Below are 11,210 nucleotides of genomic sequence, written 5' to 3' on the forward strand. Positions count from 1 at the left end.
CGCGGCGAGGACGGCTGGAGGGGAGCCCGAAGGCGCCCCAGCCGTCTCGCACCCTCGCTGACATCCAGCGGGCAGCCTCACACACCGTCCTCGGTCTCCCCCACCCCAGGGCTCTCCAACTCACACCCAAATGACTCTAATCACCACGAATTAGTGAATGAATGTGTGAATAAGTGAGTGAATGAATGAATCAGTGCATGAGTGAATACACAGGTGTATGGATGAGTGCATACACAGGTGTATGGATGAGTGCATAAGTTAGTGAATGAGCGAATGAATGAAGGAAGGAATGTACGAGTGAGTGGATCAAGGCCTGAATAATAGTGTCAATAAGTGAATGGGTGAGTGAATGAATGAATGAGTTAGTGACTTTATCAATGAGCAAATTAATAAGTGAGTAAATGGGTGAAGGAAAATGTAAATAAGTTACCGAAAAAAATCAATGAATTGAGTAAGTGCCCCTTGGTCTCAGGCTTGTAAAAGGCAAAAGTGGTCTAAGACCTCCAGAGGAGCTCTCAGCTCTGTCTTGGGAAGGAAGCCTCAGGGTTGCATCTTGTTGATGAGGCCTAACAGGCCCAGAGAGGACACGTCTTGTGTTTGGACACACAGCAAAGGCTGAAGTGGTGGAGATAATAATGGTTCCCTCCACCAGGCTGAGGCAACTGAGCTCATCTGATCTCAGAGGCATCTGGGGATGAACCACCTAGGGATGGAGCAGGAACACCTGTCTTCAGAAGTCAGATTTGCTTTCTCCAAGGGAATGAGTAGAGAAAAGATGTGTGTGCACACACACACACACACAAATCCAGCCAATGGAGTACTGCACAGCCCTGAAAAGGAGGAGGACCTTCTTTGTGTCCCAGTGGGGAGCCATTTATGAGGTGCATTGTTAAGCGAGAAAGGCAAAGTGAAGGACAGTATTTGTAAGGTGCAGAAAGGAGGGAAAGCTGCATTCATATTTGCTTAGATCTGTGGGGAACTATCTCTAATGGAAACACTGGCCCCCTCTAAAAGAGGACTCATGAGGCCAGGGGCAGGTAAGAGAGGCCCACTTTTCATTGAATCCCCCTTTGTGCCTCTTGAAATTTTGGACCCTAGAAATGTATAATCTACACACAAAAAAAGTTGAAATTTCAAAATAGACAAATTCTTACAATATTTAAAGTGTTTATACCTTAGTAAAGGCTGCCTCCTCCCACCCAGTCAAATCAGCCTATATGCCAGGATGCTCTCTCTCCCTGCTCTGGCTCAGAGAGGAAGAGAGTCTTGCTGGTCAACAGCACAGTGAAATATGACCCCGGTGGTCAGTGCAGAGCCCAGGGTAACCCCTGTGAGAGTTGGGAGGAAAGCAAGCAGCCTCTGCTTGAACCCTGGGTTTGCCAGGTTTAAAATGTCTGTCTCTGGTCAAATCACCTTGTCTCTTTGAACCTCAGACCCCTGCCTGCAAACTAGGGATCATCATAATGCTCTAATAGGGCCAAGCAGAGCTGGCCCAGGGGCTTCTGTTCCAAAAGAGAGTTCAGTGGTGGAATCCCAGGCATCTTCCTACTATCAGTGAAGCCATCTGAACTTTGGGTAGCAGAAGTTCCACTTTTGTGAGGAAGGGAATGATCTTAGGTCCCCAATAATCCTGCAAGGTTGATATAATTATCCCCATTTCACAAATGAAGACACTTGGCCTCAGACAGTTTAAATGTCTTGCCCAAGGTCACACCACCAGGAGTAGCAGAATGGGCATTTGAACCCAGATCTGCCTAGCTCCACAGCATCCCCAGACAGCGCTACTCACAAAGTCCATCGATATGCTTGTCTCTTACTTATGTTCCTAAGACCCTCGATGGGTCACATTGCAGCCCTGTATTCATCCTGAATTATTAACCACTTTAGTAAGTAGGGTGAAAGGCCAGGAGGTTGGGTAAGGGAGGGGCAGATCAGCAGGCAGGCCTGAGTCTGAGGAGTGCTGACTCCAGAGCTTGTCTTAATGGCTGTGAGCTCTCTCTGACAAGGAAGTGAGCCTCCCTAGGCAGCAGCATTGTGAATCACTCCTGTCTGCGCTTAGATTGATGGCCTCCACAGCGAGGATGCCCGCTGCTCTGAGGATGACGGAGCTGGAACTGCTAATGGGAGAAGCGAAGATGCCAGTGCCAGGAAAGGAGGCCCCAGCAAAGTAGACCAGTTAGGAGGGCAGGGTGCTGGCCCAGGAACTCCCCGTGAGAAGAGGCAGGGAGTCCTGTTAACGCTATACAACAGGCCCCTCTAAACATAAGTGCCATAGAACAATCACTTTATTACGGTCGTGAGTTCTAGGGGTAAGAATTTGGGCACAGAAGGCAGAAAGAATATGTCTCAGCTCCACATGGTCTAGGGCCTCAGCTAGGAAGACTCAAAGGGTGGAGTGGGGTAGAGTTGGGGCTGACCCAATAGCGGGGGGCTGCAATCATCTGGAGGGTCTTCACTCACTGGTGCCTGGCATCTGAGCTGGAATGACTCAAAGACTGGACTCAGCTGGAACAGTTGCCCCAGTGCCTACCTCAGTGTCTCCATGTGGCCTGGGCTTTCTCATAGCATGGTGGCCTCGGGGCAGTTAAACTTCTTACATGGGGTTGAGCTCTAAGGATGAGTGTTCCAGCTCTACAAGGTGAAAGCTGCCTCCCCTTGGATGACCTAGCCTCAGAAATCGTGTCCCAGCGCTTCCCGCCATCCCATATCCATCAAAGCAGTCATAAGCCGCCTAGATTCCAGGGGAGGGGGTGGAGACCCCATCTCTCATGGGAGGAGTGACAAAGAATTTGCAGCTATTCTAGAAACCCATGAAAGGAAAGAGAGCATTAGAGGAAGGAAGAGGAGGAAGAGTAACAGAGGATGTCCTATGAATAGAGGAAGTAGTAACAGAAAATGCAACAGGGCTGAGGAGGAGTCAGAGAGGAAATTAGTTACCAGGAGGAGGGATAGAAGAAGTAGTGGTAGGAAGAGGAGTGATACTAGGAAAGGTACTGTTCAGAATGGTGATAAGAAAAAGAATGGTGACATGAATAGGAAGACCTGCAGGAGGAAGGGGAGGAATAAAGCCATCAGGAGGGGAGAGTAAAGGGAGAAGGTGCAAACAGAAGCCCAGTGTTTGAGGGAATCATATAATAAGAATAGTAACTAGAATGGCAGCAAGAGCAGGGGACAAAGGGAAAAGGTAGTGGTGATGGAGCCACAACAGGAAGATGTAATCAGAAGAATAGAAATAGGGGAGAAGCTGGAGGGAGAGCATCAGGAAAAAGAGCTAATCCATGCTGGGTTTAACACCTAGGTGATGGGTTAATAGGTGCAGCAAACCACCATAGCACACATGTACCTATGTAACAAACCTGCACATCCTGCACATGTACCCTGGAACTTAAAAAAGAAAGAAATAGGAGGAGAAATCACAGGAAACTGGCTATCTGATCTCAAATCCCCTCCAAACTGTGTGGCCTCTGGTGAGTTCCTGAACTATTCCTCAGTTTTCTTATCTGTGAAATGGGGATGGTGATACTAAAAATACCTCCCTGATAAGGTTATTGTACAGATTAAATGAGTCAATACATGTAAAGCTCTTGGTGCCTGACTCACGGGAAGTGCTATGTAACTGTTTGCCACTATTATTAGTTGTATTAATATCGTGGAAATGGGAGAGGCACCTGAGGAACCACAGCTGCATGGGAAGCAGTGCCAGCTGATGTGAAGGCCTCCTTGGCTGCTGTTGTCTTGGTAGTGCCCAGGGCATGTTCCCCACTGCACCCCACAGCCTCTGAGTGAGTTTCAGCATGACCTTGTGCAGGAGGCTGGGTGAGGACTGTAAGACCTGGAACCAAGCTCATCCAAGGTTATTCACCAAGAGGTGGGAGGAGCTCAGCCCCAGCCTGGCCTCCAGGCCACCAGCCAGGGCTCCCTGGGGAGTGGAGGGACAGGGCTGGTGCACTTCCCAGGAACTTGGCTCCTTGGCTGCTGTTGTCTTGGTAGTGCCCAGGGCATGTTCCCCACTGCACCCCACAGCCTCTGAGTGAGTCTCAGCATGACCTTGTGCAGGAGGCTGGGTGAGGACTGTAAGACCAGGAACCAAGCTCATCCGAGGTTATTCACCAAGAGGTGGGAGGAGCTCAGCCCCAGCCTGGCCTCCAGGCCACCAGCCAGGGCTCCCTGGGGAGTGGAGGGACAGGGCTGGTGCACTTCCTAGGAACTTGCCAGCCTTTGGAGGGGTCCGGGCACAACTTGGTCTGGTGAGGGAGGAAATGCTGAGCCAAACCACTGGGGTGCAGGAAGGAACTATTACTAGTTATCTTTCTTTTTATTATCTAAAATTATAAAGAAAGGAAGCTTTACTGGTATTTAATATATGGATTGACAATGGTACATATGTTCAGTTTACAAGTACATACACATTTCGGGGGCATAGTTCCCAAATAATTTTATCAATAGGAGTGAGAGATCACAAAAGTTCCGAGGTCCCTGTGCAAGGGTAATTGCCCCGGTGCCAGTGGGCTCTCCAGAGGATATTCGCATGCAATTACGCACTGACAATCACTCTGCAATTACTGCAGGACCCAGCAAAGCTCCAGAAAAGCCTTCATGTTCTGGTTTAAGCTCCTGTACAAGGCCTCACACCTCGCTTCTCTATTCAAGCTGTAAGTCCAGGACTGGCTTCCCCATTACCCTGAGCTTTCACTTTGTTCCTTCCCCGATGATTGCTATCAGGCAACCCATATTCTATATTTTTATATGTCCTTCCTCTTCCAAAAAAGATAATCCACATATTTTCAGCTGGTCTACCTGGAGACTATGCTGAGCATTAGAAAGAGCAAAAGCTTCAGAGTCATCCAGTCGTGGATCCAAATCCCAGCTCCCAGCTCCACTGTTCCATTCATTCACTCCCTGGATATTTGTTGAACATCTGCTACATGGGAGGCACTGTACTTTGTGTTGAGTACATCAGTGATTTGGATGAAAATCCTTGCTGTCACAGAGCTCACATCCTAAGGGAACAGTTTATTTGCTATATGACCTCCGGCAAGTCATTGCACCTCTCCAAGCCTCAGTTTATCCATCTTTAAAGTGGGGCTTGTAACCCCCAACCTTGCAGTGTGGCTAAGATACAAGAAGGTAAGGGGTCTGGGACGTTCGATGGAAGGCATTCCAGGCACCTAGAGCTGGAAGGAACCTCGTTCCAAGATTATTCTGCAGCTGTTGCCAAATGCAGACAAGACAGGGGCTACAACAGGGTTCATCCAAGGCCACTCAGTGAGGTGGGGTAGAGCAAGAAAGGGGACCCAGGTGCTCTCTCCTGTCCTGCTTCCCTCGAGTCTGATGCTCTCTGTGTGGTCCAGTCAGGGCTGAGAAGTGAAAGGAAATAGAGGCTGCCCTTCACCTCCCCTCCAGCTCCTGAAGCTGGAAGCTGCCTCCTCTCCTCTCACATCACTACCAGGCAATCATGGGGAAAGCATAGCCTGACTCCCTTTTGGAAACAGCAGCCTCTAGTGTCTGGGCCAGAACAAGGACTCAGGAGGAGCCCCACGCAGCCCAGCTTTTGAGTCGGATGGAAATTACTATTCTCTAAATACCAGTTCAGCCACAGTTATTCAGGGAAGAGGCTCAGCACAGATTGGGGAGGGTGAGGAGGAGGATGCGGGGGCCAGAATTAGCTTCTCTGTTGTCAGCCTCTGCAGTTTAGCTCTGACAGCAAACCTGCACATTTTACTCAGCAAAACAAAAGCCTGATCCCTGCCTGGCCCTCTTGTTGGAAGTCCATGCAGTGGACCTGCTCTCAGAGATCTCACCCCTCCTCAGGCTGCAGGGCCTCACCCAGCCACGATTTCATTTAACCCACAGAATACTTTACCCCAGGGAGTCCTGGCATATCTCCTTTTCTCTATCTTGGGACATTTGTAGAGCTGTTTTTTGCCCCTCTAGATGGGGCATCAGAAAACTGCTTTCCTGACCTTAATCCATCTCAGTGCCCATGAGGGTGGGCTAAACATCTCCAGAGAAATGTCCTTAAATAAACAGATTTCATACTTGAGAGGAGACCAGAAATGCCTAAAACCATCTCTGTTTATTCTCTCACATTTGTGAGGTTTGTTTGTTTGTTTTAAAGGCAATCATGGCCTTTTCTTTGAAAACCATAAAAGAAGAATGTTAATAGCTCCATTTCACAGATGGCAAAACTGAGGCTGAACATGGGAAGTGACTTGTTGGAGGCTCTGTGGTTAAGAAAGAAGATGTGTATCGCTCTCTTTTTTTTCTTTTTTTCTTAGAGTTTCACTCTTGTTGCCCAGGCTGTAGTGCAGTGGTGTGATCTCAGCTTACTGCAACCTCCACCTCCCAGGTTCAAGTGATTCTCCTGCCTCAACCTCCCAAGTAGCTGGGATTACAGGCATGCAACACCACGCCTGGCTAATTTTTTGTAGTTTTAGTAGAGACAGGGTTTCACTGTATTGGCCAGACTGGTCTCGAACTCCTGACCTCAGGTGATCCACCTGCAGGAACCACAGACAGTGGCTGCCAGGCTTGACTCTGATACTTCCTAGTTGTCCGGCTTTGAGCGAGTTTCCTGACTTCCTTATGCCTTGGTGGTCTCATGTGTAAGATGGGAACCTACCTCCCTAGCTCTGGGGCTGCCATGAAGATGAAATGAGCCAATGTGAGCAAACTGCTTGGCACAAAGCCTGACACACAGTAAGTGTTGCCTAAATGTCCACTTTTAAAAATTATTTTTATGACTTACATCGCATAACCAAGCTTGTTTTGTTTCTTCCTTTGTTTTACCTCTATTGTCTCACATGGATTTTTATAGACTTTATCTAGAAAGAGTTTGGTGTTTTAAAATCTAAGTTTTCAGCTTAGTAATTTTTAAAATTAAAGTATGATTTACATAAAGTAAAATTCGCCCTCTTTAGTGCACAGTTCTGTGAGTTCTGACAAATGTATACATTGGTGTAGTCACCACACCATCTAGATATAGAACTGTTTGACTGCTCTTAAAATTTCCCCAAGCCCCTTTGTAGTCAACGTCTCCTCTCACTCCCAGCTCCTGGCAACTACTAATCTGTTTACTGGTTCCATAGTCATGTCTTTCCCAGAATGGAATCATACAGTATGGAGCCTTTTGAGTGGGGCTTATTTTACTTAGCATAATGCATTTGTGATTCATCCACGTTATTATAGATGAAAGTAGTTTATTCCTTCTGCTATGGTTTGAATATTTGTCCCTTCCAAAACTCATGTTGAAATTAATCCCCAATGTGAGAGTGTTGAGAGATGGGGTCCTTAAGAGCTGATTGGGTCATAAGGGCTCTGTCCTCATGAGTGGATTAATCCATCCATGGATTAATGAGTTAACCGCTTAGTGGGTTATCATAGGGTTGTGACTGGGAGCTTTACAGGAAGAGGAAGACAGACCTGAGCCAGCATGCTCGGCCCCCTTCCCATGTGATGCCTTGCACCACCTTGGGACTCTGCAAAGAGTCCTTACCAGCAAGAAGGCCCTCACCAGATGCAGCTGCTCAACCTTGGACTTCACACCCTCCAGAACTGGAAGAAATAAATTTCTTTTCTTTATACATTACCTAGTTCAGGTATTTGGTTATAAGCAACAGAAAGCAGACTAATATACCTTCTAATTGCTAAGTTGTATTCTATTGTATGGATGTACCACAGCTTGTTTGTCCATTCACCAACTGAATGACAGTTTTGGTTATTTCCAGTTTTTAGTGATTAGGAAACGGAGAGAAAGAAAGAACTGCATCCCCAAGGATATCACTGAACAATTGAATTAAAACCCAGAAAACTCTCCATCTCAGCTGCTATAAACATTTATGTACAGTTTTTTTGTGTGGCTGTGGCAGGGCAGATGAGCCACATATTGGGGCTTAGTCTGGGAAACTTCTTGGCTTCATTCAGGAAATAATTCAAGAGCAAGCTGGTGGTAGAAGAAAACAGCTTTATTGAGGCAGCATTTTTACAGCTCCATGAGAGTAACAGCTCAGGGGCAATTCTACCCACTATTCTACCCACTTTTAATTACATGCAAATTAATAAGCAGATTATTCAGAATTTTCTAGAAAAGGGGTGGTAACTTCTGGGTTGCTGTCATGGAAAGGGGCAGTAACTTCTGGGTATAGCCATGTTAATGGTAAACTGACATGGCACTGGGTATGTCTTACGGAGAGGTGCTTTTTCACCTTTTCCCTGTTTTAGCCAATCTTCAGTCTGGTCTGGAGTAAAGTCCTGCCTCCTGCCTCATGACCATAGATTTCATTTCTCTTGTAGAGATAACTCATAGTGGAATTGATAGATCACATGATAAACGAAGTTTAGCTTTATAAGAAACTGCCAAACTATCTTCCAAAGTAGCTGTACCACTTTGCATTCCCAGGATCAATGTATGAGAGTTCCAGTGGTTGGCACCTGGAATCTCAGCACTTTGGGAGGCTGAGGCAGGAGGATCACTTGAGCCCAGGAGTTTGAGACCAGCCTGGGCAACATAGCGAGACCCCGTCTCTATGACAAACAAACAAACAAACAAACCATAAAACTATACTAGAGTTCTAGTTGTTCCACATCCTCATCAATACTTGGTATTTTTAGGGTTTTTTCTTTTTTAAAAAAGCTACTTGAGGCCAGGTGCGGTGGCTCATGCCTGTAATCCCAACACTTTGGGAGACCGAGGTGGGTGGATTACCTGAGGTCAGGCGATCGAGACTATCCTGGCCAACATGGTGAAACCCCATCTCTACTAAAAATATAAAAATTATCTGGGCATAGTGGCGGGTACCTGCAGTCCCAGCTACTCGGGAGGCTGAGGCAGTAGAATTGCTTGAACTCGAAAGGTGGAGGTTGCAGTGAGCTGAGATTGTGCCACTGCACTCCAGCCTGGTGACAGAATGAGACTATATCTCAAAAAAAAAAAAAAAAAAGCTACTTGAATATGTGTGTAGTAGTATCTCATTGTAGTTTAAATTTGCATTTCTCCAAGCTTGTTTTTTGTTTATTTCCTTCACATCTCAGTAGTGCTTTCTCTGTTCCTCCTTTTTCCTTACTGGCAGGGTGTGGCTTATTCAGGTGCTTACCCCATATCTGAGTGATGCAGGAATAGGTGATCTTTTCTGAGCCTCCAAGGATCAAATTAGATTGATCCATATCAGTTACGGGAACCCCATAATGGTTCATGATTGGTTAGAGTGGGCTTATGGTTCAAGTCCGTCCAACAAAACTTGAGGGGACGTCAATTTGGGGAATTCAGGGAAAGGTGTCCTTATCCTGCCTGACCATGAGTTGACATGTTATGCCTGGAACTGTGGCATTCACCTTGTCAAAGTGAGTAAGAGACTGTGAGAGTAAAGTAGACATTTCTGGAGACTGCAAGGTAGAGAGAAGGAAAGAACTGGGTTCTCAAGGGTATCACAGAACAACTGAATCAAAACTACCCATCTCAGACTTCCTTTACTGTTTAACGTTATTGTTTAAACCAGTTTCAGACAGTTTTTTTGTTAATTGTTGTCTAAAACATCTTGACCGTGTAATCCAGGAGGAAAAGTGGCATACTTGTTCTATGAAGCCCAAGAAGACAAAATTAGAACCCACAATGGTGCCAGTATATTGTGATTAAGAGCACAAATATTCAGTTCCTTGTACAACTGGCCTTACCTCTCAAAGTCTCAGCTGGCTTATCTGTAAAGTGGGTAAAATAATAACACCTACCTTAGATGACTGTTGGGAGGATTTGAGACTCTACACAGTTTGGCTGGCACTTCATAAGTTCTTAAAATGGTATCTATAATCATTATTATAAAGCATTATTTGGAGGCCGAGGCGGCTGGATCACTTGAGGTCAGGAGTTCGAGACCACCCTGGCCAGCATGGTGAAACCCCATCTCTACTAAAAATACAAAAATTAGCTGGGAGTGGTGGCACACACCTGTAATCTCAGCTACTCAGGAGGCTGAGGCAGGAGAATCACTTGAATCTGGGAGACAGAGGTGGCAGTGAGCTGAGATCGTGCCACTGCACTCCAACCTGGGTGACAGAGCAAGACTCTGTCTCGTAATAATAAATACATAAATAAAATAAAATACAGTATTATTTATTCAACTTTGGTAATGTCCCCATCAGTCCCTAGTGTAGTTTTAGGATTTGTGGTTCATATCGGCTTTGAGAGCTCCTCATTTTAGATACAGCCAAAGGGCTGTGCTCCTGGCTGTGATAAAGTAGTTGATACCCACCAGCCTGCTACCAACTACTTTATCATAGCCAGATGTAGTGTACATATATACACACCATTGTGTGTGTGTGTGCGTGTGTGTGTCTGTGTGTGTATCGGGCCTGCAAAGGCATTCAGGACTTGAGGGATCAAGATCCCAGATAGAGAGAAGTTCATTGAGATGAATTTCTCTTGGGGCATTTGCCAATTCTTGGCACAGGGTGAAAGATTGAGAAGCCAAATAAGCTCTAGATAGTTTCATGGGGCTGAAGAGATCAAATTTGAAATTCGGGATCACCAAGTCATCAGGACAAGGATCCTGGAGAGAAGGGAGACACAGAAGTAAGCCCGACCCTCAGTACCAGTTTTTCCTTCTAAGCATTTGCCATTTCTTAAGCTCTGTAGAAGAGGAGACTGGGAAGTTAAGGAGAAAGCAATGGAAAAGCAGAGTGGGGTATTCTTCAGTCTCACAGCACTTATGAGAAAAAACTGGAGTTCAGAGCCCAGCAGGAAGGAGAGGCCCTAGTAAATAGCCCAGGTTTTCAGTTGAGACCACTGGATGGCTATAACAGGATGGGTGAAACAGAGGTAGAACAAGACTTACAAAAGTTGCAACCCAGACTTGAATCAGCTCAGTCCGTGATAGATTTAGGTGATATGTTCTTACTTTATCTACTGTCACAGGAAAGAGCAACCTTCTCTGGGGGAAGGTCACATCATGAAGATCCTCTTCAATTTTTCATGCACAATATCTGGCATTAAATTTTTAAAAAACCTTTTTTTCCAGACATACCAATAAATAGAAACAAAATGAAAAAAAAATAGCCAGTAGAAATAGGCTCAAAGGTGACCCAGATATTAGTATGATCAGGCATGGACTTTAAATAACTGTGAATGGTATATTCAAGAAAATGAGACGAAATAGAGGATTTCTTCAGAGAACTAGGATCTTTAAGAAATAATCAGTTGGATGTTAAAGAACTGAAAG

This window comes from Colobus angolensis, unplaced genomic scaffold (assembly GCF_000951035.1).
Source record: "Colobus angolensis palliatus isolate OR3802 unplaced genomic scaffold, Cang.pa_1.0 Scaffold31, whole genome shotgun sequence".
Taxonomy (NCBI): Eukaryota; Metazoa; Chordata; class Mammalia; order Primates; family Cercopithecidae; genus Colobus; species Colobus angolensis.